At 35.5% G+C, this 12,801-nt stretch overlaps 1 protein-coding gene across 4 annotated transcripts in view; it reads left to right on the top strand.

Moving 5' to 3' along the window:
• NARS2 (asparaginyl-tRNA synthetase 2, mitochondrial) overlaps positions 1–12,801 on the top strand; it is a 127,430-nt gene that overhangs the window by 106,322 nt on the left and 8,307 nt on the right. The gene's annotated exons all lie outside the window — the stretch shown is intronic.

Raw genomic sequence — 12,801 nt, 5'->3', positions numbered from 1 at the left:
TGTGTGATCTTAGATAAGCCACCTAAACTCCTTGAGTCTTAAAGTTTCCTCATCTGTAAAAACATGATAACATTTTGTGGAGTTGTGAAGATTAAATTAGGTAATACATAAAAAGTACAAAGCAGTGTTTGGGGTAATAGGTAGTCAGTAAGTGTGATATTGTTTCTCCTTACTTTATAAATTTTGATAAAATCTCCCCCCCCCTGACTTTTTTTAGTTGACATGTAATAATTGTACATAGTCATGGAATACAGTGATATTTTGATATGTATATATAATATATAATGGTCAAATTAAGTTAATATATCATCACCTCAAACATTTATCATTTCTTTTGTGTTGTGAACATTCAAGATCCTCTCTTCAAGCTTTTTGAAAATATAATAAATTTGTAATAAATTATGGCTACCATATTTACCCTACAGTGCTACAGAACACCAGAACTCATTCCTCCTATCTAGCTATAATTTTCTACCTGTTAACCAACCTCTCCCTGTCCTCCATCCTCCCCTACTCATTATTCTTCCCAGCCTCTCACCCCCACATTTCTACTCTCCACTTCCCACGAGCTCAAAATTGTTTTTTTGTTCCCACTTATGAGTGCGAACATGCAGTATTTATCTGTGCCTGACATTAATTTTGATAAAATCTTTATTACAGTAAAGCACAATAATGTTAAAGTATGTTTGTGTGTATGTGCATATATGCGTGTGTGGGCACATGATAACATAAGATTCCTTAAGAGGCAGTTCTGTCACAGACTGCGCTCACAAACATTTCTTACCTTTGGAAGTACCAGGAGGCCTTCATTGTGGCACAGTCTCTCCAGTAATGTGGTCTCACAGCCTGAAGGCATTTTAGTGGGCCTTTAGTATACTTCCATAATTTATGCAGTACTATAATATAGCTTCTCAGAGCTAAATTATTCAAATGTAATTTATTTAAATTCCCTACATTAGCCATAGATGCTAACATTGATAAATTAGTAACCTAGACTTATTTTCAGTCCACTTGTGTAAAGTACCTGCTTCCACCTCTAATTTATTTTTTTTCAGTGTTAAAGGAACAAGCTTTGAGCCAGATGACTGAATTCTGTGTTTTTTTAGTAGGTAACTGGCTGTGGGTAGGATTGCAAGAGTTTCTACAATGGATGCAGTGTAGTCTTAAAAAAAAATAAGACAGGTGTGTTTCACAGTTGCCTTCTCTAGAGAATCAAAAGAGTAGGTAAATATCTAAACTACACTTGTAACTTTTGGCCACAGATAACAAATAGTAAAATGGTATATTTTTACCATTGTTTTTAATATACCAATAATAACATATTTTTATATGTTATTATTTTTCTTTCTCTTCCCTTCTCCCCAAGTAAAGGTATGCACTGTGATGTAATGAAAATTACACAGGATTAAGAGTTGTTAGGCCAGGTGTGATGATGTGCACCTATGGTCCCAGCTACTTGGGAGGCTGAGGCAGGAGAGTAGCTAGAGTCCAGGAGTTTGAGGTTGCAGTGAGCTATGATGATGCCACGGCATTCTACCCAGAGGGACAGAGTGAGATTCTGTCTCAAAAAAAAAAGAGTTGTTAGTTCTGGATTTGAAATCCATTTCTCTTGCTAGCTATGTGACCTTAGGCAAGTCTCTCCAATCTCTGACCCTCATTTTCTCCCTCTTTATAATCAGAGAATTGGATTAGGTGACTTCTAGGATTAGGTATAACCATCTCTAAGATTCTCTGATTTAATGTAGCCTAAGTTTTTCTTTGTTTGCATATATAAGAATAACTTGTAAATTGCCAAGCATATTTGATAATTTAAAAGGGACAGATCGACTGGGCACAGTGGCTGACACCTGTAATCCTAGTACTCTGGGAGGCCAGGGCAGGACGATGGAGGATCACTTGAGGTCAGGAATTTCAGACCAGCCCCAGCAAGAGCAAGACCCCATCTCTACTAAAAATAGAAAGAAATTATCCAGGCAGGGTGGCACACACCTGTAGTCCCAGGTACTCAGGAGGCTGAGGCAAGAGGATCACTGGAGCCCAGGAGTTTGAGGTTGCTGTGAGCTAAGCTGACATGACTGCACTCTAGCCCAGGCAACAGAGCGCAAGACTCTGTCTCAAAAAAATAATAAATTAATTTAAAAATAATAATAATAAATAAAAGTAAAAAGGGACAGACCATGAGACTTGATACAGTGAATCTAAGCAAACATGCAAAATACCATAAACCCTGAGTCTGGATCTCTGAATAAGTCCCCAAAAGCAGGTGGCAAATATTCAGCTAGAAGAATGGCTTCACAGAGAAGAATATTCATTCATTCAATCTATGTATAATTAGGAAAAAATGACCACCCTATAGTTCCTGGTAAGATGCCACAACCACTAGGTAGTGTTCTAATTTTCAAAAATGTATCAGAATTACTTAGCAAACAAGGAAAATGTAAGCATTAGTGGGCATTCAATAAAGTACATACTGTGAAGTCAACTCCAAAGAGAGAGCACTTCTGAACCAAGAGATGTCTAATGAATTTCCCTGGGTTGTGGCTCATTAACTGACCTGCATCAAAATAGGCCAAGCTTTATACCAATAGAAATAGTGATGGAGGGAACTGCTAATTTTCTCCATATCTAGGACTGATGACTATCCTTGGAATTTGTCAGAAGTATGCATTTCAGCCGGTCTTAAAATGTTCCCAGATTCTTTATTATGAAATATTGTGTACTTTGAATCATAGGTAGGGAACATAGGGAAGAGACATATTTTTATGTGTGTGCTATATAAACTTCTAAGGTTTTATTGCCAAACTGTTTCTCCCCATTTCACTCTTCCCATTACCTTAACTAAACAATTTGCTTAATTATTAATAAAGCAGTTAAGATAAAAGTGAATGTAGATGGCTCCTAAGACTTTTGGTAGAATAAGAGTGTCAAGGAAGCTGCAATATTGTGAAGAGTAGCAAAGAAAAGAAATTCAGGGAGTTGAGAAATTATTCATACTGTCTTACCTAAAGAGAAACTAACTTTGCAGAATTAGAAAGGAAATCTGCTTGACATTATAGGTAGAAGAAAAGGGAAGATAAGATTTACAAAGTAGATTAAATTTTTGGCATTCTGAATTGACATCTATTATTGAGTACCTATGTGACAAGCATAATGTTGAAGCTTTCAAATGAGAAATAATGTTTATCAAGTGCTGATAGTTACTTTTATCCCTTTCTTACAGATGAAGCTGTTGCTTCTCAGTGCAGCAGTATAGTCACTTGTATAAGATCACATAGCTATTAAGTATTGGAGTAGATAGAGGCAGGAATGTAGTATGTTTGCTTTGTTAGAATGCTGATCTTTCTGGAATAAAGTGTTTATGTCAGGTGCCATAAAAAGCAATGGACTTACAGCTAGGAGACTTAGGTTTTGCTCCTGTATCTACCATTTAATCTTTCTTGACCTCAGTATTCTCAGGGGATCATAGTCAATGTCATTTGTTGACAGGAAAATGCAAATTAAAACCACAGAAAGGCACCACTATATTCCAACTAGCATGGCTAAAATGAGACTACCTATGATTCCAGTTGTTGGTGATGATGTTAGGAAATAAAACTCTCATACGCTACTAGTGGGAGTATAAATTGGTACAATCACTTTTTAAACCATTGGACAGTATCTATTAAACCTGAATATATGTATATTCTATGATCCAGCAGTTTCTCTCCTATTAAAAATATGTACATATGTGCCCCAAAATATATACAGGGTTATTCACAGCAGCACTATTTGTAATAGCCTGAAATGGGACTGGGGGTGGGACCAAATTAACAACAGTAGAATAAATAACTAAATTGTAGCATATTTATGTAATGAGACGTGAGATGCAATGAGAATAAATACTCAACCAAGGAGTGTGTAATGAATTTCCCTTGGCTGGGGCTAATTAACCAACCTGGATCAAAACAGCTTGAGCCTCAAGCCTCCAGATAATAATAATACTGATGAAGGGAATTGCCAATAAACAAACCGTGGCTATGTGTATCACGATAATGAATCTCACAAATATAACTTTGAGTGAAAGAAGCCAAACAAAAAGGTATATACTATGTGATACTATTTATGAAAAGTTCAAAAATCAATAAAACTACCCTGTGATGATACAGATCAGGAAAGAGGTGGTTACTTCTGGTAGAGGTAGTAACTAGGTAGTAACTGAAAGAAGACCTGAGGAGGATTTTGAGTGTTGCTGTTGCTCTATTTCTTCATCTGGGTGTTAATTCATGGTGTGTTTGTGAAGATTTATAGAACTCTACATTTATTATTTTTGTACTTTTTACACATGCATTACACTTCAATAAAGAAGTTTACTTTAAAAGGGAATACTATGCTTGTATTATCACAGATTTGTTGTGGATGAATGAATGACAAATACTGTACTATACAAATATTCAGAGAGAAGGGAATTTTTGGATGTTAAAAATGTCTAGGCAGGATGGGAACAAATTATGGAGAGACTGGAGTGCTCAGGCACTCCAGCTCAGGCTTGAGCCAGTAAACAGTAGAGAGGCATTGTATTTCTTTTTTAGATGATGGCAAGATTAAAAGAGTAACTTTATAAGAGTTACACAGGTTAAATTGGGGGAAGGGGAAATTAAAGACAAGTAAGATAGTTAAGGAGGGTTTTTTTGCTTATAATCTGGAAATGGGAAGATGAGATCTTAGACTAAGATGACAACAGTGAAATGCAGAGAAAGAAATGAAACTAAAACATTCCCAAAAAATAAATAATGGTGTGTGAAATAAACTGGAAATAGAAATAAGGAAGAGGGAGGAGTCACGGGTGATTCCCAGAGCTCAGACTAATCACAAGAAGAGTAGTGCTGTTTACAAAAATGTTTTCCTCTCTCAAGTGGAAGAACTCATACATGAACCTTTGTCTACTTCCCAACTGCTTTCTTCTGCTCACTTGAAATTACAGCCAAGGAAGAAACAAATATGGTAAATCTATCTTAGCTCCAAAGGAAAGAGAGCATATGTTTTGGAGCAAGGTAAGAATTTCATTTCTTTGAAGACATTAATATCTTTGCAAAATATAAAACTTTTGCCTTTCAGGCAGTAGAGATATTAAAATGGACTAGCCATTTTATTAGCCAGAGTCCATGTTCAGTCATTGTTGCCTACAGCTCATCTGCATCTTCTCACTATCACATCTACAAGGCCCTCTTTCCTAGCCATACCTAGTTTTCAGAGGCAAAATATTGTCTATAACAGCAGTTAGAGCAAAACCACAAACATGTTTCCTATGGTTTGTGGAACATTCTTTTTCTTTTGATAATAGTATGTAATGTTCCACAGTTAGTAGCTGTTGTGAGAAACTGAATAAGGAGGTGTTCATTTTGTGTTTTTAATCAATATTTAAAAATACTCCATTTGGTGGGAAGAGAGGTAGCAGAGGAAGAGACATTAAACTTCTTTCCTTCTCTTTGAATTTAGTGTAGAAAAGATTATGTATTAAAGTCCTTGTTCCTATCTAGCCTATTTGCTTTTTTTAATTCAAGGTCTGAGTTTTATTTTCAGTACATTGATTGGAATCAAAGAGTCAGAGTCAGAAGGGAGTGTCATAAATAGAAACCAGGGTTTGTTCAGCTTGAATACCAACATGAACTATTTCTAGACAGCATGCCACTGCAGCTGTGTGACTTAAGCAGAATCAAAACTCATACCCAGTAAAGGAAGATGTGCCAGAGAGCATTCTGGGCCTAAAAGATAAGCCCAAAGTGGAATAGGTTTTGTTTAAAATGAGGGAAGTTTGGGAAAGCATAGGAAAATGATCTGTAGCCTCCTGTGTTATCTGTGCAGAAGAGTGCAAGGACAGGAGAACTGTAAGGCCTTCCACTTATTTCAGGCCTCCCAAAGATACATAGAAACATAATATTTTTAGCTACAAAAGTGCTCAAATATGGCCAACTTTGAATTAAAAAGACATTTCATTATGCAATCAGTGAATTATGTAATGATAGATTTAGCTTTGTTCCTGTTCTTTATGTAGTTCATTACTCTGAGTAGCCACTAGACCTACAGATATGCTATGCATATTTCCTGATCCTACCTTCCTTTCTCTTTGAACCCTATCTTTTTCCTAAAGTACCAGACAATTGTTGATTCAGAAGGACTTTTAAAAATTCAAGTTCATGACTGCTTTGGGGCTGTGATTTAATGAGGTTCCAGGAAAAAATAATATAGGAAGGTTGAATTACTTTGGGGGTTCCTTTGACTTGACTTATCTGTCTTGCTCAGAAGTAGTCATAGATGAAACTTATAAACAGGAATAAATAAGTATGTGTTTGGTCATCTAATTAACAGATAAGGAGATTTCCTAATGGGGAATGTAAAAGCTTGCAAGTTCATCCCCCATGGACAAGGGTGATGCTCTAACTTGCTTAAGATGTGCCCTAACAATCCAGCTGTTTGGAGAGGCTAGCATGTGATAGCTGAATGGGCAGAAAATGGGTACTGAACTCACAGTAGCCCAGTTTTGGAGTTACCTTTGCGGGTACCTTTCTGACTCTTCAAGCATACTGGAATTGCCTGGAAGGGCCATTAGTTGTCCACCATTATCTGTACTTTTGATAGTGGCCGTGGTCTATATGATTATTCGTGGTGCTTTATTTGTATTTTTCTTGTCACATTTAATACTTTCTGGCTAGCTATGATAAAATCTGATCTCTACTACTATACTTTTTATTTATCCATGAACCCTCCCTACTTTCCCTAATCATGATTAATTCCTTCTGTCTGCAGTGCCCTTGCCCTGGCTTTTTTTTTTTTTTTCCTAGAGAGACTGGATCACAGTAGCCTAATAACAGCATACCATATCCTTAAACTCCTGGCCTCCAGAAATACTCCCACCTCAGCCTCCTAAGTAGCTGGGATGACAGGCACAAGCCACTGTGCCCAGCTCCTACTAGCTCTTTAAGCCTGTTTTAGCCTCACATAAACCACAGACCTGCCAGCCCCTAAAGGCAAATTAGTAATCACCAACAAATGTTCTAGCCAATTTGCTCATTTCCAACCTGTTTGCACTCTGCCCCCCAATCACTGAACAAACACCATAAAGTTTTTCTCATTATTTCTTCAAGAAATTTATATGATTCTCTACATGTTTTGTGCACACTTACGTTTTGTATTATATCTTTCTGCCTTTTATCTCCACTAGAGCCCTGGAGAAACAGGTAGTTTCTATAGTAATTAGCCCAATAGTTACCATGGTGAGAAACAAGGTAGAAGAATCCTACCTGGAATTTCAATCCTAACCAAAAAGATATGGAAATTTGAGGGGATTGTTATAGTGTGTTTTTGATATGCCAGAAGAAAGTGCAGCTCTGTGTATACAAAATGTGTCTTTATTTGTAGTCAAAGAATACTTTGCTGTATTACAACTTCTCAGAAAGTATACAGAATTTCTAGCTAGCTCATAGGATACAATTATAAAAGAAAAGTAGGAAGTATTAGAAGCTGATATGGTTGAAAGGAAACTAACCCTGAAGTAAAGGAGAAAAGAAGAATGTTATATGGAAGAAGAGAAGACAACAAGGCCTTTGTGGGTTTTTCTTCACGGAGATAAATCTGTCCTTGCTGAAAAAGAAATAGTACCATTTGGTCATGGAACATTTATGAGGCATTATAAAGGAATGCCTTACTCAAAAGGAGGTACAGATACATAAGAGGAGAAGCAACTTTACTTTCTATGTCAAGGAAACATATAGGAAATTCACCCACCTGAGAATGTGAATTTTCAGACCATCTAGACCAGGTGTCCTCAAACTACGGCCCATAGGCCACATGCGGGTGTTTTTGCCTGTTTGTTTTTTTACTTCAAAATAAGATATGTGCAGTGTGCATAGGAATTTGTTCATAGTTTTTTTTAAAACTATAGTCCAGCCCTCCAACAGTCTGAGGGACAGTGAACTGGCCCCCTGTTTAAAAAGTTTGAGGACCCCTGATCTAGACAAAGAAAGGACATAGATGATATATATGGACATAGATGATATAGGTTCCTCCTGCATACCACACAACTAGTACCAAGTGAAGATATAGTAATGATGTTAGGACTTTATCCAGATGTCTTCTAAAATATTTTTCAACTAAAATAGCCTATTTTGATAAATTATTTCATAATGCTAAATTCATCTCCCAGGGGACAGAGGAAGAAAATAGGGGAGCTGCTATTCTGGCCTTAATTCTAATTAACAGTGAGGGATTCGTTGAGAGAGTGGAAGTGAAGGAGTCCAAGTAGATGAAGAAAGAACAAATGGTAAACCATTTTCTCATACGTGCATAATTTCTGCTTCTCCCTCAGAGGGGATTATGCTGCCCCATTGACGGGACCTGAGTCATGTGACTTGCATTGGCCAAGGAATGTGAGCAGAAGTGACATGTACATTACTTCTAGAAGATTTGTTTAGCACACATCCAAGCTCTTTTTCCATTTGCCCCAAGACCAGCAATACCTTAGAAAAAGGGGTTGTTGTATCAGCTTCAGGCCAGGATGGACATGTAGCATAAGTTTAAAAAAAGCCAATTCATGGTTGTTATAAAGTAGTAGTTCTCAATCAGGGGTTAGATGTCCCACTCCTTCTTCTCCCAGAAGACATGTGGTAGTGTCTGGAGACCTTTTTGGTTGTTGCAACTGGCCTCTGGTGGGTATAGGCCAGTTATCCTGCTAAATATCCCACAATGTACAGTGTAGGCCCTCACAACAAAGAAATATCTGGCCAAAAATGTTATTAGTGCTGAGACTGAGAAACCTTATTGTAAGTTTCTGGGGTTATTTATGACTATAGTTTAACCTAGCCTATCCTGACTAATACAGCAATTATCACCCTAAGCTTATAATAGCCAGTACAGAAATAGTTGGGCATAACCAGTTAGGTACTCTGGAAATTAAGAAGGGAAGTTTGGAAGAAATTGTTTTAAAAAGTAGCTGTCATACCATGGCATAAGATTTTGAAGGTGGCTCAAAAGGATCAGAAACTTCTAGTTCCACAGCTATCACTGTGTGGTTGCAAATATGCCAGGTAAATACAAGCTAGATAGAAAGATTTAAAGCCAACGTGGTTGTACAGGGAACTCTCCACTGAACTTAAATATTAAAGGAGGCTTATAATCAAATATGATTTATCTAATCTAAAAATAGCATTAAAAAACCAAGGTCTAAAATTAACATAATTTAGACCTGTAAAAAGTAGTAACATCCCAGAGGATTTTTTGTTTGTTTTAGTTGTATTAGCAGCAAGATTAAGCAAGAAGTGGATCTTTTGTTTGATGCTTATGAACTACACAGAGAAAGCAGAACAGCTCAGCAAGGGTTGTTTCATCCTGCCTCATCTGAACTACATACTTACTATTCTTCCATAATAGCTGATTTTCCACCATCTTTTTGAGGCTATAGACCTTTTTAGCCCTGGCTTTTAAGCTTTGCGTATACTTACAATATCAAAAGCAATTACTGCCTTCTCTTGTTGCATGGAATCACTCCTACTTTAAAATCTTAGAAATGATGGATTTTTTTTTTTTTTTTTTGAGACACAGTCTCGCTCCGTTGCGGGGGCTAGAGTGCCATGGCATTATTCTAGCTCAAACTCCTGGGCTCAAGCAATCTTTCTGCCTCAACCTCCCGAGTACTTGGGACTACAGGCATACCCGGCTAATTTTTTCTATATATTTTTAGTTGGCCAATTAATTTTGTTCTATTTTTAGTAGAGACAAGGTCTTACTCTTGTTCAAGCTAGTCTTGAACTCCTGACCTCGAGCAGTCCTCCTGCCTCAGCCTCCCAGAGTGCTAGGGTTACAGGCATGAGCCACCACACCCAGCCGAAATGATAGATTTTTGATATACCTATCCCTTCTCTTCATATTTTTGGTAAGTCATAGTTGTATACATTTATGGGGTGTATAGTGTGATACTTTTACATATCACACTGTATACAATGTGGTATGATTAAATCAAGCTAATTAACATATCCATCACCTTGCTTACCTGTCATTTTTTATGGTGAGACATTTGAAATTTACTCTCAGTTATTTAAAATATATAATACATTATTATCGACTATAATCTCAAAATCTATTTCTCTTATCTGTCTGAAATTTTGCACCCTTTGATTAACAACTCCCATTCCCCTTCTCTTTGTAACTTTATACCCTTTGATCAGCAACTCTCCATTCCCTCCCTCCCCACCCCCAGAGCTTCTACTCTCTAATTCTGTGAGCTCAACTTTGCTAGATTCTACATGTAAGTGAAATCATGTGGTATTTGTCTTTCTGTGCCTAGTTTATTTCACCTAGCATAATGTCCTCCAGATTCATCCATATTGTCACAAATGACAGGATTTTCTCTCTTTTTAAGGCTGAATGGTATTCCTTTATGTAAATATACCATATTTTCTTTAGCTGTTCATCCATTGATGGACACTTTGGGTTGTTTCTATAACTTAACTATTATGAATAATGCTGCAGTGAACATGGGAGTGAAGATACCATGTCAGTGTATTGATTTCAGTTCCTTTGGATATATGCCCAAAAGTGGGATTATGGGGTTACATGGTAGTTTTAGTTTTAGTTTTTTGAAGAACCTCCATACCATTTTTCATAATGGCTGTATTAATTTACATTCCCACCAAATGTATAAAACATTCCTTTTCTCTGCATCCTCTCCAAACTTATCTTTCTTTTTTCTTTTTTTTTTTTTTTTGATAAAAGCCATTCTGACATTACGGTTTTAATTTGCATTTGTCTAATGATTAGTGATGCTGAGCATTTTTTCATGTACCTATTGGCCATTTGTATGTCTCCTTTTGAGAAATACCTGTTCAGTTCCTTTGCTCATTTTTTCATTGGGTTGTTTACTTGCTATTGAGTTGTTTGAATTCCTTATATATTTTAGGTATTAACCCTTTGTCAGATACATGGTTTGCAAATATTTTTTCCCATTTTGTAAATTGTCTCTTCACTTTGTTAATTGTTTCCTTTCCTGTGCAGAAGTTATTTAGTTTCGTGCCATCCCATTTGTTTTTGTTGTCTGTGATTTCTAAGTCATATCCAAAAAATCATTGCCCAGACTAATGTCTTAGAGCTTTCTGCCTGTATTTTCTTCTATTAGTTTTATATTTTCAGGTCTTATATTTAAGTCTTTAATCTCTTTTGAGTTGATTTTAGTCAAAGCTAAATAGGATATAATGATAACTTTAATGATAGTAATAAGGATAAAGTATACAGCATTTGGGGCACATTCTTGAATTATTCTTTATTAGTCTCAATTATTTATAAAATATACCTCAATCAGAAGTTCTGAAATCAAAACTAGAGGGATAGTATAGTGGCTAAGTGAGGCAACATTTAAGAAAAAACTTTATAGTATAATGTGACATTTAAAGATTAAAATGTGTTTTATGCACCCCTAATTTTTCATTTGTTGCTCTAAATCTTTCTTAGTTTTGTACCTACAAATTCTTGGGCTTAAAAAATGTCTACCTGCCCAAAATAAAAGAATTGGCAAGTCACAAAATAATACAGGTAACAAACGTTTTTAAAAATTAAATATTACTAGTAATAGAAGAAATACAAATTAAACTATCAAGCTATCATTTTCTCCTATTAAAAGTTTTTTGATGTTTTCGTCTTTTTTCTCTCTTCACTCCATGGATGGTGAGAAAGTTTTTGATGTTTTCTATTACATCTTACTATAGAAAATAAGAAAATAAAAATAACAGAAAAGAAGAAAACTATGTTAAAATATCCATAATCCTTATCACAGTGGCAGCACAATTAACATCTCATTATGTAGATGTCAGTCTTTTTTCTATCCATGTCAAATTGTTCTAATGTTCCTCTGTTGACATCTATTTGAATTTTTCAAGTATTTGAAAAATTACTTATTTTTGTAAGTAATGCTGTAATAAACATCCTGTGTGTTAATCTTTCTTACATCTCTGATTATTTTGTTAGGACTAGTTCCTAGAACTGTTATTGCTGAGTCAAAGCATATTGCATTTTTAAGGCTTTTGATTATCTGTTGTCAAATTGCTGACCAGAAGGTTATATTAAATGTACAAAAGAGCATTGGTTTATTCATTCTCTTACCTATATTATTTATGTTGTTTCTTCTCATCACCATTTTGGTGACTCCAAAATGGTATCTTATTCTTTTAATTTATACTTCTTTGACTAGTAATCAGAACTCATTTTATATGTCTTAACAAAATACTACAAATTAAAGAAAATTCTCCATTGCCACATTATTTATAAGAGAAAACAAAATACACACACATTGAAATGTTCAACAAAAAAGGGAACCAGTTATATAAATTATAATTCTAAGCAATAAATTACACATCAATTAAAACATTAAATATATGAAGTATTTTTACTGACATAGGACAAATATTAATTATATAGTATTAGGTAAGGCAATTAAAATGGTAAGTTTTAATATGTAATTTGATCTGTAACATACTCTTCTTAAATGTATAAGACAAAAAAAAACCTGAAGGGAAGTATGCCAAAATGTAATTGCTTCTGTGTGGTGATAGGTGATTTTTAATATTTCATCATTTTTTACAATTCCACATTTTTTTATAATTAATGTTTATATCACATTTGTGAAGAAAACACATTCTTTTTGAGTACACCACACGATGGTAGAAGGGGAGAGAGGAAACTGCCCACCTGCAATTTGTCTAGCATATATTTAAAAGATAATATTAAACATTTAATACTGAAACAAGGAGCATAAACAGATAAAATGAGTAAGATTCTGGC

The sequence above is a fragment of the Microcebus murinus genome, chromosome 4, assembly GCF_040939455.1.
Source record: "Microcebus murinus isolate Inina chromosome 4, M.murinus_Inina_mat1.0, whole genome shotgun sequence".
NCBI lineage: Eukaryota > Metazoa > Chordata > Mammalia > Primates > Cheirogaleidae > Microcebus > Microcebus murinus.
Note: the sequence above shows the minus strand (reverse complement) of the source record. Positions and strands in the feature narration are given on the sequence as shown.